The sequence below is a fragment of the Anguilla rostrata genome, chromosome 9 (genome assembly GCF_018555375.3).
Source record: "Anguilla rostrata isolate EN2019 chromosome 9, ASM1855537v3, whole genome shotgun sequence".
NCBI lineage: Eukaryota > Metazoa > Chordata > Actinopteri > Anguilliformes > Anguillidae > Anguilla > Anguilla rostrata.
The window spans coordinates 24,782,639-24,808,310 of NC_057941.1; the positions used below are offsets into that span (position 1 = coordinate 24,782,639).

Sequence of the window (25,672 nt, forward strand, 5' to 3'; positions counted from 1 at the left end):
TTGTTTCTCAAGAAACATTCCACAATACACGAAACATATTTTAATAGTGATTATTTAAGAGATATGATTAGCTTAATTCATATGCGAGCACATATTGCTGTTTCTCATGGGCTGCTTTTATGTACTTGTTACTTCATAGTATGTATGTAAAAAAAAATGAGTCACTCATATTTTTTGGTTATGATACATACTGGGCATAGTATATCTGTAACCATATTGCATTTCGTACTACTTTCTTGATAATATGTATTTTTGGTTCATGTGAACTACTTTATGCAGATAAGAAAGAAACATACAGACAATGGTAGCTCAAGCTGGGCAGATAAAATAGTATCATGTGACATTTACAGCTTCCCAAAGGATAACCTCTCCTCTAAAACATCAGGGCTGATCACATGGCACCATAAAGACATTAGATAAATTATACGCAGGTAAATAAAAAGCTATACTATAGGAAGGAGGCAGTAAAAGGGGAGGGGTGAAAAAGGTTAAAATTCTCATAAATGAAATTTACATTTACAATGAAAACACTGCCGAAATCTCTGCAAATTCCAGCGCTGCTGACAAAGTAACTCAATCTTGAATTTGAAGCAGAAATGCCGTTTGTTAAGGCAGAAGCATTTCCTGTGGTCACGAGCTGTTCTTTACACATTCCAAAGGCCCACCGAACAAATGCTGGAAGCATTAATCACGGTGACACCATCGGCGAGTGCTATCGCCATCTCCTTCTATCGGACCAAAGCAAAGGATGCAGGAAGCCCTTCCTCTGGTCCCAGCCTGCTCGCTTTTGAGGATGAACCTAAATCAGCATCCCCCGTCATGCTGCCCAATCTCTGGGGCGCTGTTGCAGCTCGTTCACAAAAATATCTCTCAGAAGCCAAGCAGTTTAAAGAAGATAGACCACCCCCCCTCCACACACACACACACACACACACACACACAACACATCTGTGTTGTACCTGCTCCGACAGCCATATATCGAGACTACATAACAAGCAGTGGTCTTGATGAAAATGTTTTCATTAAAATTAATTCCTTAAAAATAAAAAATGTATTCAGCTAAAATATATCAGCGCAAATGTCAGATCCTTATATAGAGTATACATTATATAAAAGTGTTGCACTTTCTACATGGTGAAACCAACGTGTATGCAAATACCTTCAAATACAAGCTGAGAATGTGCAATTTCACTGTGTGAAATGTGAATTGTCTGATTACAAATCTAAAATTGTGGAGTACAGAGCTAAATCAAGAAAAAAAAAATTGTCCCAAACATTATGGAGCTCACTATATATGAGTGCACACATATATGTTGATAGATACATACTGTATATGTGTACATTGAATTCCACCTATACAATACCATCTTCATCAACTTGCACATGGTTTTTACCACAGGATGCGATACAACTCAACAGAGAAAAAAATGGAATTCACAGCTAACAAGAGGTCAGCGACCGTGTATACAGCCAGATTAACCCCCTAACCAACACCGTTATACATTTATCAGAGGCAGACGTAACAAAGGAAAAGTCTGCTCACTTTAATCTGGGGTAGTGGAGCATAAACGAAAAAAACTGCCGTTACCCCCAAAAGACCTCAGTCTGCCCTTCTACTCCATTCAACAAATCTCCATTGCACTCAATTTCAAATCCTGCTTGTGTCATTCCCTCTTCCCTTTTGTTGGAAACATACTTCACAGGACTACAGTAAGTTCTGACTTTTATTTGACACATATGGACAGCTCCTATAAATATAACATATCTCCAGAGGATGGAGTCAAAGTCTGCAGACTCCTCGACTCTCACAACTGTCAACTCCTGACTCTTATACTCGGTCAGGCTGCTGAGCAATAGATGAACTCCTCATGGGCCCAGATGCTTGATTTAAACTGTCCCGCTTCACAGGTAGTGCCCCCAGCCAGCATCTCACTGCCACAATCAAAAGATTGGAATTTCAGCACTTAAAACCAAAACCAAAAGTTCACTTTCAGTACACTTGCGACTCCCTAAAGAGAGCATACTGAATTTTTGACTCAATGCAGAGAAGAGGGTTAGAAGATTCTGTCAACTTCTCAAATGAAAGCACACACATACATATACACACACACACACACACACACACACACACACACACGAACACCGCACAATATGAATTACAGTAATACACTTCTTTAGCACAGCCTGCACCATATGACATCACAAGGTACCCAGTGCTGACTGATGGATCACTGAAGAACCACAACACGCCTGCATGCTCCACCAGCTGCGGTCAACCAACACAAAACCTGCATGCATCCATATACACATGGACAAAATACATGGCTGATCATATCGGCACATACTCACAGCTACCTCCCACCATCCAAACCTCAATGAGCCAAAGAGTGCAGTTAGTGCATATTGCATACACACACCTACCTCCTACCTTCCATACCTCAATGAGCCAAAGAGTGCAGTCAGTGCATACTGTATACACACACCTACCTCCTACCTTCTATACCTCAATGAGCCAAAGAGCACAGTCAGTGCATACTGCATACTCACAACTACCTCCCACCATCCAAACCTCAATAAGCCAAAGAGCACAGTCAGTGCATACTGCATACTCACTTTTGTGGGGCCTGCAGGATCTGCTCCAGTCTGAATCATGTCCCTCGGCTGACATGAGAGATCTCTCCAGCAGGGGGCGTCCCTTTTGCGCGTACCTGTGAGAAGAGTACACGTGAGTCAGGAGGATAGAGATCACAAGGTAAAGGCTATGGTTACAGTCTGATCTCAAAAAATGGGAATATATACGCTTGTGTATGTGGCTATCCATGCAGCCATGTGTCTTATGTGTATCACAACAATGATGCTGGAAGACCTATGCAGGATCTACTTTCACACCCCCACCCCCCCAATGCAGTGGGTTCTGTCACTCTTCAGAGAGAGGAGGAAGAGAGAGCATAGAGGTATGCTACCCTGTCCCCCATACACACCCTTCATTTTGGGCTTTGACAGCGAGCCCCACACTTAGCAAGTAGGGCCATTTCACTCCTCCGCAAATAAACAGGCCGTGCGGTCACGCCTGATCTTCGCTGCGAATGTCGGCCAGGCGAGCCGTAATTCCGTAATGATATCTGCCACCGAGGTTAACCAGTCGGGCCCTGAGATAAGCACGTCTCCAATACTCCCCGTCCCGCAGTCCACATCTGGGACGCATCATGACGCAGACAGTGGCACCGTGGCAAATGGTAGCTGAGCGTAATTACTCGCATAAGCACGTTAATGATAGTCCCGACGCAGGACAGGCCGACACCTTGTTTATTATTTATACTTTGTACAACAACAGGGCACTCTGCTTATCACTGGTCAGCACTCTGTTACCTCCTATCGCAGAGCAGAAGAGAGTTCAAGACATACTTACACAGAAACACAAAACTCAAAAAGGGTGAAAAAATAATAAAAATTGAAAACTGTGGGTCCAGTGTACCACGCTAAAATAATTGTGCACAAAGTATGTTCAAAAACAGTGGAAAGAGTTTTTTGCATGTTTGTTTGTTTGTGTGCAGACACACTCATATTTCCAGAGGGACGGCAGTGCACCCCGCAGTAAAGGTAGGCGTTCCTCAGTGCAGGCCAGGTGATGTCATGCGGTGATGTCATGGGCACTTGGCTGGCAGTATTAGGCCTCCCACTCACTGTGGCCTCAACTGCCTGCGTTGCCCGATGGAGAGTCCAGAGTCTTCCACAGCACACAGGGAGCACTGTTCCCTGCGCACACCGAGTACCACACGGAGAGACAGCGAAATGTGACATTGCGCACTGCTTAACACAGGCTGAGTAACACACGGAGAAACACACACACTGCTTAACACACCAAACACTGAATACCACACTGGAGCACACCTTCACACCCTGCTTAGCACACGCTGAGTAACACACACAGAAACACACCGCCATGCACTGCTTAACATAGGAAACACTGAGTAGCACCACTGAGACACACCACCACACACTGCTTAACACACCAAACACTGAGCAACACACTTTGACACGCGTCTCTGAAAATGAACATTCCATCCTATGACAATCGAGTGAGTCTAGTGTTGTTTTTACTCAATTTCTTTTAACTCCCCCCCCCATCTCTCCACCCATCAACAGTCCACATATTTAACTTTCCACTACGCCTGGCTTGCAGCCCCCTTCACAGGCACACAGAGAACTCTTCCTTTCAAACTGACAAAACCCCCTCAAAACTACCCCCCCCCCACCCCACTGTTCCCCTTTCCAAGGACTGCACCCCCATGTGGGCCCCACTCCGTTGGGCCATGAGTGGGAAGGTGTGGACTGACTGACAGGCTCAATGCACATGCAGCAGCTCAGTGAAGTGGCGTGTAATTTCAGCCAAGGGGTTATAATTATCCAGTACTTTTCTTTTTCTTTTTTCAACCAAAATAAAACTTTCCTAAGAAAAATAGGCCTTGGTGAAAAAGTAGTGGGGTGACATCACAGGAGAATACTGTAGAGGAGAGGCAATGGTTTCTAAAAACACTACAATTGAGTCACTCTGTAAAAGGTTACTTGAGATTTGAGACTTAAAAAACACACGTGCGATGACACATCTTTTAGTGTTCTGCTGGTCAGGAAAGGCAGCTAAAAGAAAATGGTAAACAAATTCATTGACAAGCCAGTAATGTTCCAGTTCTTTCCACTTCTCTTAAAGAGTGTAAGATATTTAAGACCAACAAGAGAGTATAAACCAAAACTTCCATTTGAAACCATTCCAACCACTGACCAACCATGACATCTGTTCCTTTACTTATGTGGTTCTAACACCACCATTGCTAATGGGATCACAATCAAAAACACATATTTAAGTTAGCATTAATTTGAAAACAACATATCAAGGTTCATCACCTTTCCTTCGTTAACTGGGATATTGCAAATTAATCTAAGATTAAAAATTCACTAATGCTTGATAATAAATATAGGCTACTATGGCCCACACACTGAGGTATAAAAATTTCCACATGCATTATAATTCATATGTTTTCAGAAAATATGCAGCTGGATTCATTTTGCCCCATGTGGGTCTGATGGCAAATGACTACTTTTATCTATGCCTGATTAACATTGAGTTTACTTAAATGAAGAAATATCTACAAGCACCCCCAGTCACCAAAACACAAATGAGGGTATAGATATCCACAGTGCCTTGTAGATTCAAAGGAAACCATTTTTGTAGAGCAATGCATTTATTGTAGGCTTGCCAAAGAGAAGGGGTTCAAATCTCAAGAAGTTAAGCGGGTGGTCTTATCGGCCTGCTTTAATAGTCCTTAAAGAATTACAGCACTTAGCATATTTTCAGCAAATTAGGCACATGTGGCTGTGGAAGAAGTTGGCTAACACACGCTCTGCATATTGTTACCAGCAATGCTAACGTGCAATGCCTAATTCTTTCGCTTGAAGGACTGCAATGAATATAAAAAGTTTTGGACATGCTAAAACCAGTCTTTGGACCACAAAATTGAGAAAAAAACATAGAAGAAACCAGGGACTAGCCTAGAATTCATGCTTTTGAACATATTTAAGGAAGCTTTATTGTTATTTTTTGCTACATAAACATTTATCTTTAATCTCAAGTTAAGATCAGTGAGAAATGTGTTTTTCAGTATTTTAAAAATACTTGTTATTCAGAGTTGAAGTCTAATTGCGCTGGAGGAGGTGTAAAGTTGATCCAAAGGTACAATAGTTTGTCTGTGAACAGAGCAAGCTCAGTGCTAAATGCAGCAACAGTTTCCATACTTAAATAAGAGATTATTGTCACATTATCTTTTTTGCACTTTATGGGCTTCTGTTTCATAGGTTCTTTCATATTTTCATTAAAAACCAGTTAATTTAAAATCATTATTTTTTAAATACATGCCATGTAGTTGTGGATATCAATATTACAACAACATCTAAAGCACACTTTATTAAACATGAATAACTTCAGATCTTTCTGCTCTGCAGAGACAGAGCCCGGTCTGGCTTCTTTCAAGCAAATTGGAGTCATAATGCACAACATTCAAAACCAGCTCATGCCTGTGGTTTTGATGGCTTCTGAGATTTATTCCGCATAAAGGTTAAAAACCAATGGGAACTATGTTCACTCCCCATAAGTCTGTTACTGCAAGTCGGGTTTTTTATACTTTATTTTCTCAGACAGAGGAAGGCAATAGGGATGCTGATCCAGGCCTCTTGTAGCTGTCGTTTCAGTAAATATGGTTAGTGCGATGTCAGAGAGATCTGTCATGTGGAACACCAAACCTAGTAACCACCAGAGCTGCGAAGCAGGGAAAGCCCTAAAAATATCCTGGCCCAGAGCCCTCTCAAAGCAGCATTCAGAGAATCAGCTTTTCTGGCTTGAAGTAGGAACACAGATAATTATACATGAATGTTACTTGCATATGCAAGTACCTCCACCTGAAGAGTTTGAATGACCGTGTCGGACCTGGGCAAACCTGCTAGTGTATATGCAACATCACAACATCACTAATGGATGTTAACTATGCTAACCAAGAATCAAAATGCAAATCACAAATGCATACAGATAACATCCACAACAAGCAGTTAAATCATAAAACCATAAAAGAATTCCATAATAGCCCGAATGACTTGCACCAGATAGCAGTGCTATGGGATGGAAGTATTATCTGTATGGATATGTACAAACTATACAAATGACCACATGCCTGTGTTTGCTAAAACAACCTTTAAGTAGCATTTAAAAATAAAATAATCCTTAAAATGAAAGCTATTATTAGGAGGCCTTCTGAAACATAAGTGAAGTGAAGCGTGTGCTAATCTAACCACCTCAACCTGTTGAAAAAATGCCCGAATTGAATGTATTCTCACTCAAATGCTTCCCTTGGACGTGCTCGCTGTATCTGGGAACAAACCGAACTTGGTTCGCGTCGGCCTGCAGAGGGAGGGATTTTTGGCACCGCGTGCTTTCGTTAAACTTCCATTAGCTCCCGTTGACGAGTGGGCCCGAGCGGACACGCTCAGCTTTCAGCGGCCGAGCCGACGCGCGTCAGGAGAACACGGACTGACACACAAACTGGAAACCAAAGATGGCCCATAAAACGATTCCATATGAGGGACCCCCGCAAAGCCGAGAAGTGATTACTTTCAGGTGGTACCCGATCTAAACCCCAGAGCCGCTCCATTTTGAACGAGCGCATGACTCACTGACTGGATTTGGGGCGACACAACATTTCTCGCTTTCTCACTTTCGCTCTCACTCCGTTTTTTAAAATTCTGCACACACATTTGTGCAACACTTGATGGTTTCTCAGCGCTGTCAAAATAAGAAGTGATTTAATTACGCTACGTGACGTGTTCTCAGAAGACGCACAACAAGAAATCACTGCAGGTGTCGCAACCTGAAGCCATCGCTATTCCCAAATCAAACCACTTCTCAGTTCTGTGTGAGTTTTTTTACACAAATTAGAGGTCCACATAAGAAGATAAGTGCTTGGGGAAGCAGGGGTGCACACGGTGTCCTCAGGTGTGGACCTAAACAACAGCAAATGCTGGACATTGATCACCTGATACCACACAAGTTCCCATCTCCGCGGAGACAGAGACGCACACCTCTCAGCCGGCTGAACGATTTTACTCATGATAAAACACCTTTAATGGGCGAGGGCTGGCCCGTGAAGCCTGTCCTTTTCCTGCAATCGCTCACACATCACAACCGTCATGAAGCCTATGCCGCTTCCAGCAGCTCAGGCCCCTGCTCACAAGTATGGTAGCAATCAGTCGAGACGCTGCAGGAAATCTAAAATTAGTTTTTACTACCTATAATGGAAGATTTACAGGATGGTTTAATTTGTAGTCTCAGGGCTAAGAAGCTTTAGCTCAGAGAACGAAAACAAAGTTTCTCACCCAGGCTTTCTCAGCCCCAGGTCTGTGTAGGCCAGTAACTCAGATCTGGCAGTCCCATACTGGGGCACACATACACACACATACACTCTCTCTCTCACACAAACACACACACACACACACACACGCACTCACAAACACGTGCATACGCACACGCATACACACACTCACGCTCACACAAACACACGCGCACACACGCACAAACACAATACAGACACAAACACACACACACGCACAAGGTTTGAATTAGACAGCCAGGCCTTCCCTCTCAGCAGGCCAAGCACAAGGTTTACCACCTCATTCCTTCCCACTTGTTCAGCCATTCCTTGCCTTCGTGGCTGCATACAGCACCATTCCTCTGGTTTTATCTGATAGCTGTTAGCATTCTAATGTGTCACAATGCATTCGCCATAACTGCCATGACACTTCACACTGAAGTTCAACGTTAAACTGGGAATTCATACATTCAGTAAACCTGGACAACAGTGTAGGATATGCTTACAGGTGAATAATTAAAGACTTATGTAAAAATTCTACATCATCTGCAATACCATAAAGATCAAGTAACTAAGATTGCAATGTATGCATTAGGAAGGTAACACATTGCAATTCTTCATACTGGAGAAATACCTTATTGTTCCTCTCCAAATCTGTGAAAGACAATATCAATATGACAGTATGAGTCTAATATGCATTTCGGGAAATGACATGTTGCTGTGAGGCTCACTTTAGGTAAAATAACCCGTGCAAGCAAATTACTCTGATATTTATATCAGTTTTACCCTTTTGGAAATTAATTCGTCAAAATAAATCTAGGGCTGTTTTAGATTAGAATACATTACTTTATATTACATTACATTACATGAGACTACAGTTCACTTCACTGGAAATCAGTATAATTTTGGAATTTTTCTCATTTTAATGTTGTAATTCTTCTTTTCCCAGAGAAAAAGGCAATACACATTTGAAAATGAAGGCTGGAGAAAATGTTTAGCTGGACCCAAACACACACAGTAAAACTGCCAGTGCTACTTCAACTCTAACAGAGTACATACAGTATGAGCTCAATAGGGACCGCATTTACTCTCTTAGAGCTGATTTAACACTGAACATTTTACTGTGCACAAAATCAGTAGCCCTCTCAATGTACAGTATTTGATGCATTCATTCAGAAATCATTTTTAAATTACTATTTATTGCCTCAACTATTGGCCACCCCATCCATCACCCTCCACCAAAACCATACTTTTCTCAGGTAGACTCCCCCCTCTGCAGGCATTGGGGGCAGTGAGTAACTGAAGTGGAGAACATTGGAATTTTTGATTCATAGATTTAGATTGCATCTGAAATGTTGTGTGCACAGGAACAGCGCCCTTATTGATACACCCACCTCACATCTCAGCACTCCAATCACACCTACAGAATGAGCCTCTGCTCCATGCATTAAACATTTAAACATTCGGGGCCTAAAATCACTCCTGCACATGCGATCTTATTAAATCGGCCTTGGGCAAAAACCTTGATGCATTCTGCGGCTCTCAGAGTCGAGGATTATTTTCTTCCGAGGCATCCCCTTAGAAAATATGCAGTGGAGTTTTGGTGTTTGACCCGAGGTTGACCATCGGGCAGCCGGTTTAAAAGTTTGCCCATGACCAAGGCACACCTTCTGAAACCGCGCTATGCTGTTCTCAGTAGCAACCATGAAATAATATAGCAATTCCATTTATGATTTCATGCAAGTCTGTTTTTTGTTTATTGACAGAGTCTATTTACTCCACGGCAACAAAAGACAGTCAACATCCTTTCTTGAAGTACCGTTTGGACAGTTGACAAATGTGCATATGGAGATTTTGCCATCAAAAAGATCAAAACATTTCTAAAAATGTGATGCAGCTGTGATGTTTGATGACCATTGATTCAAAATCAATAATTCAACATTTATCCTTATTTTTTTACTTTCACTAAACAGTCTGGGGAGTGTAATGATCAACAATTACATTAAACAATCGATTTATGAACAGGAAAATTGTGTTTGCAATAAAAGGTAACACAAACAATTATTCAAACATTAAACTTAAGGACAAATGATTGAATCCAGGTGCATGCAAACTGAAGCAGACTATTCAGTGAAGATTCACACTTAACTGAGAAACATATATCACTGCAAAACCAAGATTCTACGGCACAATGTTGAAGCCAATTTCTAATTGGAAAGAGGTGACATGAAGAAGAAGCATTGGCAAAACTTGACTGATGGAACAGTTGCTTTGGAAAGAAAATACATTTTGATAAGCCTGCAGAACAGAGCAGATGTTGCAAGTGTCATCTTGACCTTAATTACATATTTTCTTACTCAATTTGATAAAAAATAAAAAAACAGCAAATCATTTAAATTGTTCTGAAAGAAAATGCATATTTTCAGAAGGAAATATTTGCTCTAGATGGAACATCATGAAGTACTATCCAGAAAAAGCAACATTCTAGTATTCAAGATTAACCTCCCATAAAACTTGAAACTAGAGAGCCTCGCATCTTTCCAGCCAGTGAATCTTACGTTGGCTGTTTTTTTTTTAGACGGTAGATGATAGACTTCTGTGCAGAACAATTATGGGTTTGCACTGTATGGTATGCCATTCATGCGTAAAGACTGGGGAGGATCCATTGTTTTCATGGAGTTTTACCATTTGAAGTTTGCAGGTGAATATGAAATAGGCTTGGTACTTAACGTGTCATACAGTAACATGTTCAGTGATAAATAACCTTTGATGTACACTAATAGAGTACTTGAAACCCCCATCTGACTCTGTAAGAGCTGAATTAACACTGAATATACTGTGTACCTGTATCAGAAAGAATATCAACAATTTTATTTAAAGAATGTAGCAATTTAGGTACCACATGACATTATGTAAAACAAGAAAATACATTGATCTCATAACACTGATCACATCTCATTAGTGTTATGCACACAACAAGTGGTTGTTTCGCGTTCACAACATGCGATAGTTCTGTTCAAAGCTAGCCATAGACCAAATTGTCAATTGCAATATATCTAAGATAATTACAAAATTAAAATCAGCCTTGCCGTCCTTCTTTATAAAAAATCTGAAAGCAATCAAATTATCATTTTTTTTATAAGAAGAGATTATAGCTGAGAAATTAATGTAATTTTATTTGTTTGTTCAGTTATTGCTCCAAAATACAACAACCATTTGTAAATGATGGAAAAGTTGTTTTATTTTAATGGTCAAGGTGGAAATGCGACAAGTTGAAGAAAACTTGTTTCATGTGATATTCATTGGGAGAAAAAAGCTCGAATACGTGATTCATTCACTCCCCCAGTACATATAACACGGAACCTGATTGGCTAGAATTGAATCCCTTTTCTCTTACATATGAACAGCAGAGGAATGCCCAAAGATATCACGATATCAAGAAGTAATCTGGAATGAGAACCGGAGTTGATGGTAAAATTCTCCATAGCCTCACCTTTAAGCATCCTCTTAATAGAAATATTTACATTTATTTTTGTTTGATTTTTTTGTTTTTACAAATCCAATCCAGTTCCCTGCAGCATCAATACCAGAAGGGTAAAGAGTAAAAAATGGCTAATGAAATTCAGGCATTGTTGGATCAAGATCGCTGGAGTAAGCCACCTCTATTCAACTTTCCCACCTTAACTTGACTTTGTAGTATTATTTGTATTACTAATATTACTACTATTACTCCTACTTTTACTACTACTACTACTTTCACTACTACTACAATCACTATTACCACACAGTGAAGTGTAGTAGTGTACCCAGTGGGACTCATATGTACCCTGCTAGAGTTAAATTAAGACTGAACATTTCACTAATACTGCGACTATTACACTAGTGGAGCTGCTCAGTGGCCAACAATAAAGGATTGTGGTTGTACTGGGCAGCTCCCAGGTGTGAATGTGTGTGAGTGTGAAGCAGGGCGTTCCTGTAAAAGAGCATCCGTGCTCAACGAACCTACCCTGGGTAAATAAAGGTTAAATAAAAGATTAAATAAAAAAACTACTACCACCACTACAACTACTACTACTACTATTATGCTAATGGATACTGTTGTCATGGTCGTTTCATTAAAAAAATTAACAATAACAAGCAACCAATGTTTTATGTGTAAGGCAAACAGTGTATTTTTATGTGCACAGGTAAAGGCGCGATTCGATCTAACTGTTTGGCGTCTCACAAATTTATGCGAAACACCCCTTATTAATGCGCAATAAACGCAGGTTTAATATGTAGGCTAAACATAACACAATCACAAACGCTGAACAATTTATAAAAGCTATCCATAATACTGACGAAGGAAACCCACAATGCACCCACATAATGTCTCGTGTCCGTCAACAGAGACTGACTGATAGCTGTCAATGGTTGCAAGTATCTTAAAAGAGCATCTTCGCGGTAGCAAATGGTCTTGTCTGTATAGCATCATTAATCGGCGCGTCCGGTGCTTTGTAAATCGTTTTCAAAACGACTTTTTCAGAAGGCATTAGAGAAGTGTTCATGTTGAATAAAATACTGCCTTTCTTTAAAAAAGAAAATAAGAAGAAAAGTTTTTAATATATCGGTTTTACTCACGTTTAGTTTTCAGGCGAGACAAACTTTTGCTGCGATGTGTGAAATTCGTTCAGCCGGGAGAAAAAAAAAATTTAGCTTGTTTTAACCATAGATCAGCGTAGTGACCAGACTACAGCTACTATATAAGTTTAGAGCATATTGGGTAAGTCTTACAAAACAGCGCACTGTACGCACACAAATGTGAGAGAGAGAGAGAGAGAGAGAGAGAGAGAGAGAGAGAGAGAGAGAGAGAGAGAGAGAGAGAGAGAGAGAGAGAGAGAGAGAGAGAGAGAGAGAGAGAGAGAGAGAGAGAGAGAGAGAGAGAGAGAGAGAGAGAGAGAGAGAGAGCATTACAAGCTGGCAGAAATAGACTTCGAAAGAGAGATGAGGCTTGCTACAATGTAATTTACTTAACTTCTGAACTTCCGAGCGTCATTCCAGATATGCGCTACCCAGAACATTAAACCAATCTAATACTAAAAATATATGCGTTTTGTTCTAAGGAAGTGTGATGTTCAGACAGATCTGTAAATATCTTCTTTTATTGTTATTTTATTTTTTATTTTACTTATTCCTTATTTATTATGATTTATTTATTTTCTATTTTGTTTTGGTCGCTTGTCAATTCACAGGTATTCAATGTTATCATGTATAATTATGTATAAATGTAATAATGGAGAAGAACAATGAAATGGTTTCAGAGCCGCTAGTCCAAGGCTTTGCCAGACAACCTTACATCCTGCCACCAAGTATGGCTCCTCACTGACGTCTTGTAGGTCTCTCAATGGGACAGCCACAGAAAATATTTGGCTTTTGTCCAGCCTCCATTGCCCAAACGAGCTATTTGAGATTAATGATACTGCAATTAAACCAATTTAATAGTCCCAAATTGTTTTCAAAAAGTTAATTGCTTAAAGTCTCTTCCAACAATTTGAGGTCAGAGCCCACCAGAGGATCTGTACACACAAGCATTCATATGTTCATTCACAAAAGAAATATAAATTAATTTGTCTCACAAAAATGTTTTAAATACAGTTTCTTTAAAATGTACTAGCTGATTCCAGAAATGCAGTCAAAATTAATTATGCCCATTAAAGTTGTTAACAAAAGGCATCACTTGTGATCTGGAAATGTTAACATTGTTAATATGTTTTTCAAATGGTTGAAATTTAGCTTGGATAAAATATGTTTTTAAAGCAAAGATTGGCTAGTTAATTGTTGATTAAAATGTTTTGATGGAAATTATATTTCAGTCATACTGGTGAATGTCAAGAGACAGTTCAAGCATACAGTAAAATATAGATTTTCTTTCTTTTTTCTTTTTGAGGGACATGTAAATTATTTTTGCAGCGTTTGCAAGTAATGCTGGATCATTGCATTAATGTTATGTTTTATTTAAAAACTGTAATTAAATTCTTATCTGCTGATGGCCAGCCTTATTTGTATTTGTAAGTTATATTTGAATGGCTGTTTTTTTGGTAAAACAATGCTTGTGCAATGTATAACTTGGCTTTTGGTGACAATTTTTGGACAGGGTGTAGCACATAGAGGTCTGTCTGTGACAGAGGGGTGTTTTCAATGAAAGCGGAGTTATTTTAGCTCCAGACATGTTTACATTTCTGTGGTCTGGTCTCTAACTTTCCCTCTCTCCCTCTCTTTTTTCTGTTCTCATTTCAGAATGCTACACCATGAGCGAAGGCCCAATCCCCTCGCCTCCCAGACATTCCTGAAGTCTGCCAAAAAAATCAGAGGAGGGGAAAAAGAGAAATAATAAAAAGAAACACACAGAGAGACCCCCAAGTCTGGGTCAGGATAGAGGCTGTGGGTATTACCCCCCCCCCCCCAAGTCCCTGTGGAAGACTTTAACAGTTCTGCCTCCAGAGAGAGAGGGAGAGAGAGAGAGAGAGAGCACGAGAGAAAGAGGAGTGGGAGGGTATGTGCGTGTGCGTGTGCGTGTGCTTGCGTGTGTGTGTGTATGTGTCTGTGTGTGTGTATGTGTGCCGTGCCTGTGTGTAAGAGTCTCTTGATGGATGAGGATATGGCACACTACATATAAGCTTTGGACATTGTACATTTGGGTGTGCAAAAACTTTTTAACCTAAGCAGCCCTTACTGAATTACTTACAGAGACAATGCTGACTTATTGATTTTTAATTCCTGTTAAATTACTGGGAAAAGAATTTTTATGGTTTATTCCCATTAAATAATTTATGTCCTACTTCCCCAACTATTAATTTCCTACAGTCCTATAATACTATTATGTTCTATTCTACTCTTTTCTATACTCTGCATAGTTCTATCCCCTCCAGTGTTCTATGCCATAGTGTTCTAGACTCAACGGTATTATAATTTCTAAAGTGTTCTTAATTACATGTTTTATATTTGATATTATTGTTGGGATTTCATGGTGCTCCATAACTCTTAAAGTGATTTACTGCCCTAGAATCATTCTGGAATCATTCCTCATTCATGAAAGCTCACATTAGAAATTCCTGGTATTTGCAACATTTTTTGGGTTTTTTTTTTTTTTTTTAAGAACCAGAAATATAACACACCCTCTTCCCCCTCTTCTGACAGAAAAAATATGTATTTATGCAATCTGTATTATGTCCTATATAAATATAGGCTTAATGAAAGATTTACTGAAGGATGTTGAAAGTGACCCTAAATTAACAGGGGACGTTTATTTGTCCCAGGGACCAAGCAAACTGAACAGCTTCCCTATACGCTGATATTCATGAGGAAATAGATACCCACAGTCAGGTAAGCAGCCATTGGCTCAACAGTAGCACCTACAGTAACTATTTTGCTACAGTCTAATTTGGCTAACTTGATCAAACAACTAAAAAAGGAAGCACTGAACAGATCTGTGAATGACAGGTGCTCATTAGTAAGCCAGGTAGGCAAATACTAGGGGACAAATTCCTCTAAATGGTGGATAAATATGAAATAGTGCAGCACCAAGGAAAAAGGCCAAGGCACTGAGTCTTCAGGTGAAAAAAAAAAGATAAAATACATTACAAGAAACCGTTGGACACAAGTGAATGGGATTTTCTTTTTAAAGAAAACTCTAAACTGTTGACTTTTACATGTTAGCCAAGATACATCTCTCATGTCCCCCACGTTGGCCAATAATCATTGGTATCAACTCGATTTCCAAACCTGACTCTAAATACATTAACCATTTTACTGAACTGTTTGTCACAACTCTCCCGCACCACCGCGCCGCCCCTATTTTGTTACATGCCTGTCTATTTTTGATGAATGCGTATTCCTTATTTGTATATTTTTGTTTATATTCTGCCCTATGTGTGAAGGATTGTGATATCATGTTATTTTGTATATATTGTACTCCATTTTCATGGTTTCTATGTTGCTCACCATAGTGTTATGTTTTCTACAATGGAACTGTGAATGCCAAAGAAAGGAATAATATGTCATAAATTGGCACTATGCAAGTTACATTTTGGTAGATGAGGGGATTTTTCCTGATGTTGGGAAAAAATATATGTAACAGATTTTTCAGCTGATCAGCTCTATATTCTTAACATTGAATGTCCTGTCTCTGTGTTTGTTGAAGCTGAAATGTGATTTCCTCATGAAAGGGTGAGACCAAGACCAGAATATTTTGACCAAATTATGGGTGGTAATGGGTGTTCTGGCCTTGGAAAATACAGAGAACCGAAGAAATGTAGAATATGACTGTCTGGTTATTATTTTAACAAACAGTCATTGAATGTCCTCATATACATTTGATTCAATGAAATAAAGTCACTTGGACAGGTTAATAATATACAAAATGGCCAGAGCCAAACTGCATTTTATTAATGCAAATAGCTGAAAACAAATGGGCAGCTTAAATATCCAAACGAGAAGAATCGCACAATGCACGTGCAAAATACGTTGGCAAAGGTTAAAGGCTGAGGAACTCCTGATGAAAGTTAATTCACAAGCAACAGTTTAAGGTAACCGCTATGCAGATCTACTAATATTTTCATCAATCTAATCTTTGCCCATAAACAGCCAATCCACATGTTTTACAGATCAATGAACCGGCAGAGCCCCTGCTCTGAACTGATGCCTGGGAACAAATATAACCTTCCCTCAGGCATTGCATAACACATCAGTGCGAACAGCAAGTAATGACATGATTATGATGTACACTATTATTTTTTATTATTATTATTATTATTATTATTATTATTATTATTATTATTAACTGTTCATTGTTTTATTTCATATTTGTTTTACATTTACCTTCTCATGTTAACCCTCTCCAATGAAAAAATCTTACCCTGATATGTTATCCAAAAGCCTACCACTTTCATAAACATCTAGAGAAAATACATTGCAGAACTAAATGTATTGAGTTTACACAAGGTTATAATTTATTAATGAATACATTAAACAATTTTCTACCATTCTGGCAAAGTGGCATGATGTTGCTGTAGAGTTGGGAAGAAAGTGAGCCTTTGTTCAAGTGTGCTAGATGGCCAGCCATGCATCAACTGGTGTGATGATCTCAATAAATCAGAAAAAAAAATACATCTGAAAACTAGAAAAATGTTTGTGAGGAAAAAATAACAAATCGGACATTTGTTGAGGGAAGTCATGTTGGTGTGATTACCATAAGTCAACTCTTGCACAATCTCATTTTCTTGCATTCATGGTCCATCAAGAGAGGCTCAGTAGTGCACAGTCACACCATTTTTAAAGTCTCTTTGGACACAGAGTGTCAGTGGACATTTTGGTTGAACATGGCAGTTTTTCCTTTTCTATGACAAAGCAAATAAAGAAAAAAGAAATAAGTCAATCTGTTCCAGTTAAGCAAAGCCTTAGAGCAAATATGAAACCATCTGGAGAAACAGAAAGAATGCAGACACAAAAGACAATTCTTCCCACAGAACAAACAGAATTGAAATATTGAGAAATCCTCTGTACCTGCCCCAAGCCACAAACTAAATCCAAAGCAAGCATGTCTTGCTTGATATTGGAGAGACAATAACACGCTAGTCATGAGGAGAAAGAACAGCTACATGTTACAGACTGGACAATACAGCAATAAAAGCGGGCTGCACTGCTTCCAGGTTTTTCACATTTAAGGGTCTACGCACGAAAATTTAAGTCCAGGTTCTTAATGGGCAGAAAATAGAAAACTGTTGCACAGAGTCTGAATGTTCTGGAATTGTTCCAGATTTGGTGGGTGGGGAGGGAGTGGGTTGAGTAAAAGTTTTTTTTTTTTTTTAACTGCAACGGCTCAGCCCAGTGATTGCAGCACTAATGCCACTTGCTAAACTCAAATAATGAGCCCAAATACAGAAGAGGTAGCAAGACCAACAGGAAACCTTATAATTTTTTTCATGTGCATAATGCAGCACAAAATGTATTCAATTTAGTTTGTTTAGATGCTAAACATCAAAGGATAATCATTTGCTCCCAATTCAAATATGTCTAAGAGTGCTTCACATTTCAAATGCACATCTTTAGAAAGTTAGTTAGTTTTTCATCCCAATAAAATTAGAAGTCTATAAAACAATAAAACATTGACTGAAAGACATGGCATCAGGCAGTCGGTTCTCACGTCACTGTGCACATTGAATTTCTAAATCATAATTAAGAATAAAGAAAGAAGAAAAGAATATCTATTTAAGACAGAAGACCATCATTCAAGCTATTTTCAGGGCAGTTATTTGTTGCTGGTAAAATATATGCACAAATGAAAATGATACTCTTAAAAATAAAAAAATAAAAAAACCTGTAATCCTATAAAGGACAGCCTTGCATCACAGAAAACAACCTTGCAAACAGTCATCATTAAACCATCCCAGAGGGAAGCTTCTTTATTCAGGTCCTGGAGGGAGAGACAGACTGTCTGTGCCAAGGTGCCCTGCATGACCTGTCTGGTACCCCAGGACACCAAAGAGTCATCACAGCCCATCCCAGATGACACGTGTTGCATTGGGGGAATATTAGCATTGGCCCATCTGGGCTGCAGGAATCTTTCCCGTATCTCCAAGTGAGAAGGGGACAGAAACCTTCCAGCTCCTGCCATTTTGTGTAAAGAGTCTATTTTTTTGGCTGGGACGGGGAAAAAAAAGAGCAACGTAGAGTCTAGACAGAGGAGATTGGATTGAAATCTGGATCTGGAAGCCATTGACTCCAGCTTGAAGCTCAGGGCAGGCAGTCTTGCAGTGAAGGGTCACATTTCACTGCCTAATTACACATGAAAAATAGTCACATCATTTTTCACCCTTTTTTTCTGTAGTTAAAGTCATGGGTGGGGGAAGCAGACTTTCTGAATAGGCCTTTATACGCTAAAGACTGTTTCAGAATCGCATGCAGTAAAATGTTTATGTGCCATGCTGTTTTAAAACAAATTTTTATGTATGGCATCTATTGTTCTAACTGAAATAACACTTCAGTTTCACATTAAACTCATTAATATCTATACATTTATATCTATTATCTACATTATATGTAATATGTATTTTGCAGATGTTATTTGTTCGTACTATTTAATTTTTTTTTTTTTAACAATCAAAGTAGATACATCATTGATAACCACAATAATCACACTCAATAAAACAACATGTTTTGAACAGGCACGCAGTGAAGATAATAAGAGGATGTTAATGATAACTGCTTCCCTGTTAGAAAATAAGAAAAAAGAGATCTTTAGTCATTTTACAAGATGGTTAAGTCAACATGGCCTGTCAGAGTGCACATATTGTACTTCACCGCCAGAGGGCAACACAGCCAAGCAATTTGAATGAAACTACTCAAACGGCAACAGCCTTTTCTAAGGAATTAATCTATAAGATGGACTCAAAGGTAAAACAGCACTTGGTTCAACTTAATACATAATACCAGGTTCTAATACTGACATTTATAAAACAAATGACTATAAATGTTGTGAAATGTGTTCACTGCAACTTCTTAAAATATTGGTCCTGTTGTCAGTCATCAACCATTAAATATCTAATGCATTCTTTAGAGTTTGGTGTCCTTAATTATTAAAAAACATTGAGTTATAAAGATACAGTATAGGCCAGGGAGTGCAGCTTAAGAGCTTTAAGAGGTTTTGCAATAAAATCAGAGACTGAGAAAAAAAAATCTAATATATTTTTTGAAAGATTATACTTCAACTTTATCAGTTTCACAGTTTAAAATTATTTTAACTGTAAATAAATACTATTGAAGTTCATACAGTTCTTGCTTATTTGGTTAGATACTAAAAACATTCAGTGTACACCTTATCCTGATACAAATTATTATTATTATTATTATTATTATTACTATTATTATTATTATTACTTTATTTTATTATGCTTTGTGATTAAAAAGGAACTGCTCGTTTGCAAGATATATCTGCTTGAACATCTGTTGTTCTATATGGAAAAGCAATCATCCACACATGGCTGAAAATGACACAAGGGAGAGTAAAGTATGCAGAAACTTTCTATTTCTGTGGCCACGTAATCATCTGTTTAAGAAATCATTTGCAGAGGTTATGAGTTACAGTGGAACAGCAGGTTGACTTGACGGATGATTTTAAGAGTTGATTTTATGGAGAACTTTCTCACAAGGCACACTCTCCAAGTGAACTGGCCCTGAGGGCCAGGGATCTGGTTTTCCAAAGCCTCTGGACATGTTTCAGCTCTTTCAACAACACACTCATCTTTCTTTCATGGACATTTAAGGCATGCACTTACCATTGCTAGTGTGATTTAATAAGTCGATGAAAAAACAAATTTCAGTAAAACATTGAATTCTCATAGTATTATCAATGATTTATGCAGTATGTAGTCTCACTGTTTGTGAATCTAACATATTTTAGTGTTTTTCCCACGGCGTACAGTAACTATGCATGGCAAATTGTCGTCACTCACTCACTCACTCACGGATGACCTTTGAGGGACGTTTTGTGGGACACGTGCGCAGGTGGTGCCAGCTAAAATATGTCTGTGGAAATAAGTTGTGGGTCTGGACGGTTCCGTGCTTGTTTAATGAACTGTGCACTTATGCCTTGTGGATGGCTTGTGAATACATACAGTCACCACTCTCCAATGCATTCTCAATTCTGGTACATAGAATGAAGTTCTTAGCATCTGGTTAACAGTGAAGACTATCCTCAAACTGACATGATCACTAGTTCTGCTCCTTATACCACTTCATAAAACACATCCTGTCCCACTTCCCTGCCCACTGAGTCAAGAGAAATAATAAGATTTGAAAGTTGTACACCACAAAACTTGAATCAACTACTTACAATATGGAACAAATTTACAAAAAAATGTTCATCTTTGTTTGTTTTTCTCATGAATAATAGGTAGACAATACATTTTTTTCCGTAAGTATAGCATTTTTTAAGCTTTTGTCTCAGCAGTAACAATTCTTGATAAAGAACCATTCATTTAACATAGATTTGCTTTACAGATTCTAGAGTGTGCAAATACATTTATAAGTCGTTGCATCAAGTTCTTTGTACCAATAGCTGCCAACAAGTCGCTGACATCAGTGAAGCATGTAAGGGGAACAATAAGTCTAATCAAGGAGATGAGAAGGAAGACTGTATAAATTGCCCAGGGAGAGGCAAATACTTCAGCAGGGAGCAAGCATGCTTTATTCATTGCCTTGTCTGTATGTCACAATCCCTTCTATTAATACTGTTCAAAGAATGTGTTTTGGAGGTGTCATCAGCTGTACGAGCTGACACATCTTCTCCAAAGCAGTGTTGGGTAAACTACCTGAAAGCATAGTTCTAGAAAGGACCAATTAATTCACACCGCAAAGTTACTCTAAAGAGAAATGTAGCCTGTGAAACTACAATTACTCCAAAGATGTACAGTGAGCTCCATAATGTGTGAGACAAGGACATATTTTTTCAAATCATACATTTGGCTATGTACTCAATCAAACAATTCACATGTGATTAAAGTGCACATTATCCGCTTTTATTTAAGGGTGTTTTTATGCACTTTTGTTTCTCCACATAGAAATTACAGCACTTCAAATAAATAGCCCCCATTCTAATAAATAGCCCCCATTAAAGCACTTCTAATAAATACCCCTCATTTCTGGCCACTATAATATTTCAGACATTTTTATGTTATGTAAATGATAATAGTCATGTTTAGTACTTTGTTACATATCCTTAGCATGCAATGAAGCATGCTTGAAGTGTGTGTCCTATAGACATCACCAGGTGCTTAGTACCTCCTCTGGTGATGCTCTGCCAGGCCTGTACCACAGACATCTTAAGCTCCTTCTTGTTTTGGGGGTAGATGCTTTTAGTTTTCTCTTCAGCATATGAAACCCATGTCCAATTGCATTCAGATTGGATGAATGACTTGGCCAGTCAAAAATTTTCCAGCTGTTGGCTTTGAAAAACTTCTTTGTTTCTTTAGCCGTCCAAAGAGTTTGGAAGCATTTGGTTGAACTTCAGCAGATAAGAAGCTTCTGTACACTTCAGAATTAATTCTGTGGCCGATATCAGCAGTTACATCATCAATGAAGACAACTGAGCCAGCACCTGTGGCAGCCGTACTGTACATGCGCAAACCATAACATCCCCACCATGTTTTACAGATGGATAGGGGGGGGGGGGGGGGGGCAGGGTGCTTTGGATCTTGGGAAATTCCTTTTGGCCTCCACGTGTTGTTCTTGCCAACACTCTGATACAAGTCAATCTTGGTCTCATCTGTCCACAAGACCTTTTTCCAGAACTTTGCAGGCACTTGTAGGTACTTCTTAGCTAATTTTAACCTGGCCATCCTGTTTTTGCAGCTAACCAGTGGTATGCATCTTGCCATGTAGCCTCTGTATTTCTGTTTGTTGGCAGTTGACCATTGACATTTATTTACATTACATTACAGGCATTTGGCAGACGCTCTTATCCAGAGCGACGTACAACAAAGTGTATAACCATAACCAGGAACAAGTATGACGAAACCCCTAGAGAGAAGTACCGGTCCAAGTGCAGGGAACAACCGCATAGTTCAACTTGGACCCTGGTGGTTAAACTGATTAACACTAACAACGAGAACGGCAACAACGCAATCTATGGAAAAAATACAAGTAGTCGTTAAGACAGTTAATGCACCTAGTCACCTAGTTAATGCACCTAGTCACCTAGTCACCTACAAAACAGCTGCCTAGTGCCCATTTATAGTGTTGGGAAGCACTGCTCACCAATCAGGATTGCAAAAAAGCAAGTAACTACAACACAAATTTGAATATCGGTGAACTACAAGCAAACTGCTGCAAAATGCAATTAGGGCCTACTACTACTAGTTTAACTACATGCAGTTAAATTATTCCCCAACCCTAGTCCAAAGATTGGCTGTCAAATGACAAGCGGCCAAAGCCCTGGTTCTGTGTTAGTCTGTGCCCAGTAAGTATAGCACTGGCACTCATTTTCCCTGTGACTGCAGCCTGGCTGCAACCTCAGAGAGGAACTGAACTGAGCTTGAGTTGCTAAGCAACAATTTGTACAGTGAAAAACAAAACACATTTGCAGACTAGGCCAGCGTGTGCAAGGCTCACTGGCGACTGCAAGACTGCAGCTCTTTTAGTGGTCACACAGGCATTAATGCTCATGTTTTGCACAGTCATCTGACCCCTGCCATATAGTTTTATCAGGGATTCAATGCTCATTCAACAGCAGAAGTGCTTAAGGGGTTGAGATGAGATACAGCAATCCATGCTTCAATATTGTGAAGTAACATAATGAGAACTAGGACACAAAGTTCCTGATGCAGATTTATGTAACACGGAAGCATCGCTTATCATAAAAAAAAAACACACAGCAAAGGGCTGTACAACACAGTCATGAGGTCATTACCTTAAGCAATCATAAATGCGTTTCACAACACTGTCAGTAATTGCATTTCAGCAACAAATTTAATTCAGTGTTATTTATTTATTTATTTGTTATATTTCCATATTCAACCTAATGCTATGAGAAGGCCGGTAACTGAAATTTACAAAAATAAAAAAATAAACCTCAAATTTTTAATTCAAAATTGAGAACTTACACAGCTCTTAAACTGAACAGAAGCCTACACTCTAAATGACACCAGAAACTAGTCCAAAACTGGTTTTAGGTAATACTGGTATGTTATCAATTGCCTTACCTGTCTAGCAGTGCTCTTCAAAGGAAAAACTTCTCTCTATAGGCAGATTTTTCAACCACCAACCATATCACACTCAATTAACACGTGCAACAGTCAAAATGTTTCTATTGTGTTTTTACCTAAAATGGAACCATCAAGGAGCCAACCTTAAGGACTGAGGGTTTTACATTACAGAATTTGGAGCACAAGGCATGGAAGAAATTTAGCCCTGTGAAAACATGAGAAAGAACTGTACACTTCGCCCAGGGTGGTTTCATGAGAATATAAAACACAGGGAACAGCCCATCCCAGATGTTTTTTTTAGACAACAAAATTATAAATTAGACTTGTAGCTAAGTGCCAATGACTGCATGTGTGCTCGGTATAGTGCACTTATAACACTGGAGTTTGTTCTCTTTTATTTTTACTAATAAATACTGAGATTTAACCTTCTCTCCTCAAGGTATTAATTATTTCCAGATATTTTCTGATGGTATAGTGTAGCAGTTTGATAGCTGCGGTGCACATCTGAATAAAAGCTTCCAAACGGCTGTAATGACGACTAGTATAAAAAGGGGCCCAGAAACTGTGGTAAAACTGTTGGTGAATAGGTACATTTGCGGTAAATATAAAATGTTACTGATAGCTTTGAACTGTCTATTTACCGGGTCACTAAAAAAATGCTCTATGAATTCAGGCATGTCCTATTGTAGGACCTATTGCTCTTGGAATTCTGCCATTCTCTTTTCCTATTACTGTCATAATGTGACGTAATATTTCACATTGGGGGAAAAAACACTCATTTTGAAAAGCTATTTTTACTTCTACCTCGTTAAAGCAAGCCATGCTCTAACTGGGAAACGACAGATGTCAAAACTAAATCCAGTCAGGTGGGCTTCACAAAAGAGCAGACCTAATACCACGTTTGAGATGCGTAGACCCACCAATGCTGAGTTTTGTTATCCTACCGTACATGCTCACAATACGTAATAAAGTGTGACGATTACCTTTTTTACGCAATTGCACCGCGTTAAAATTACCCGAATTACGCAAGTATGCTTCTCAGCCATAAAGAGATCTCTGCATAAATATGCAGGGCCTGTTTTACGTTGCCCCCAGCACATTAATAGGCCTACTTAAACGAGCTATCGATGCAGATCCAAATTAAAGCGAAACTACAAATTTGTTTTAAGGAGGTTTAAATTAAACACGGTGGGGGCGAGGATGGCTCCAGTGCACATCAGAAACATGGGCTAAGTTTTATAGAATTACACATAGCCTATTTCTAAGTCCACTATCTTTACATTTATTCAAAGACCAATGTAAGCACACTATGCGTATAACAATGGCCTACCTTTTACACGATGTAGCCTAGTTTTGTTTTTTCAGCAGTATGCTAACATCTCATCGCGAATGCTGTACACGTGCGCGACCACTTCTCAATTGTGTACCTGTAGGGCTCAGCCATTGACTTTATACACCGCTTAATTCACCCCAAAATCAAACTCAGCAATGGTTTCAAGAATAGCATCAACACGCACAAATTGCAGTCAATTATACATAAAGTCATAAAATACCGGTCCGACTTTACAACCTTAAGTAGCCTACTTAAATTTCCAAGTAAGCTTGTTTTGGGCTAGGCTGTATTTCAGTTTGAACGACAAACGCCCCATTTAACAAATAAAACTGTAGCAGATAACAGACACTGGCAAACACAATTTACTTGGGTTCCTCTCTTGATATGGTCAGGGTGCGGTGCCAAATAGCTTAACTTATTGTTTAGTTTATGTATATGATTCAAACGAGCTAATTACTCTTTTCATTGTGCATTTAGGAAGAGTTTTGTAGCCTACGTCCATATATCTGCCATCACACGAGTAATCGACACGCTACTGTTACACCGTCTCAAAATGCTGTGGGGTGTCGGCCAATAGGCTATAGGATACATGAGCGTTATTGTTCTACTTCACACGTAAAACGTTTCCCGACAATCTCGATGAATCGCCGTGGGAATGGCGTATTATTGTTTAGCCTACTGGTCGCTCCTCC

At 39.1% G+C, this 25,672-nt stretch overlaps 1 long non-coding RNA gene across 2 annotated transcripts; it reads right to left on the reverse strand.

Annotated features, from left to right (window-relative positions):
• Positions 1-1,711: 1,711 nt before the first annotated feature.
• LOC135263333 (uncharacterized) lies at positions 1,712-25,624 on the reverse strand. Of its 2 annotated transcripts, none has more exons than XR_010332444.1 (3): positions 24,978-25,624; positions 2,614-2,708; positions 1,712-1,932 (listed from the first exon to the last, which is right to left on the reverse strand). It is a non-coding gene; the product is annotated as an uncharacterized LOC135263333 (long non-coding RNA). The 2 variants fall into 2 exon arrangements; XR_010332443.1 differs by lacking the exon at positions 24,978-25,624 and adding an exon at positions 12,531-12,716.
• Positions 25,625-25,672: the final 48 nt, after the last annotated feature.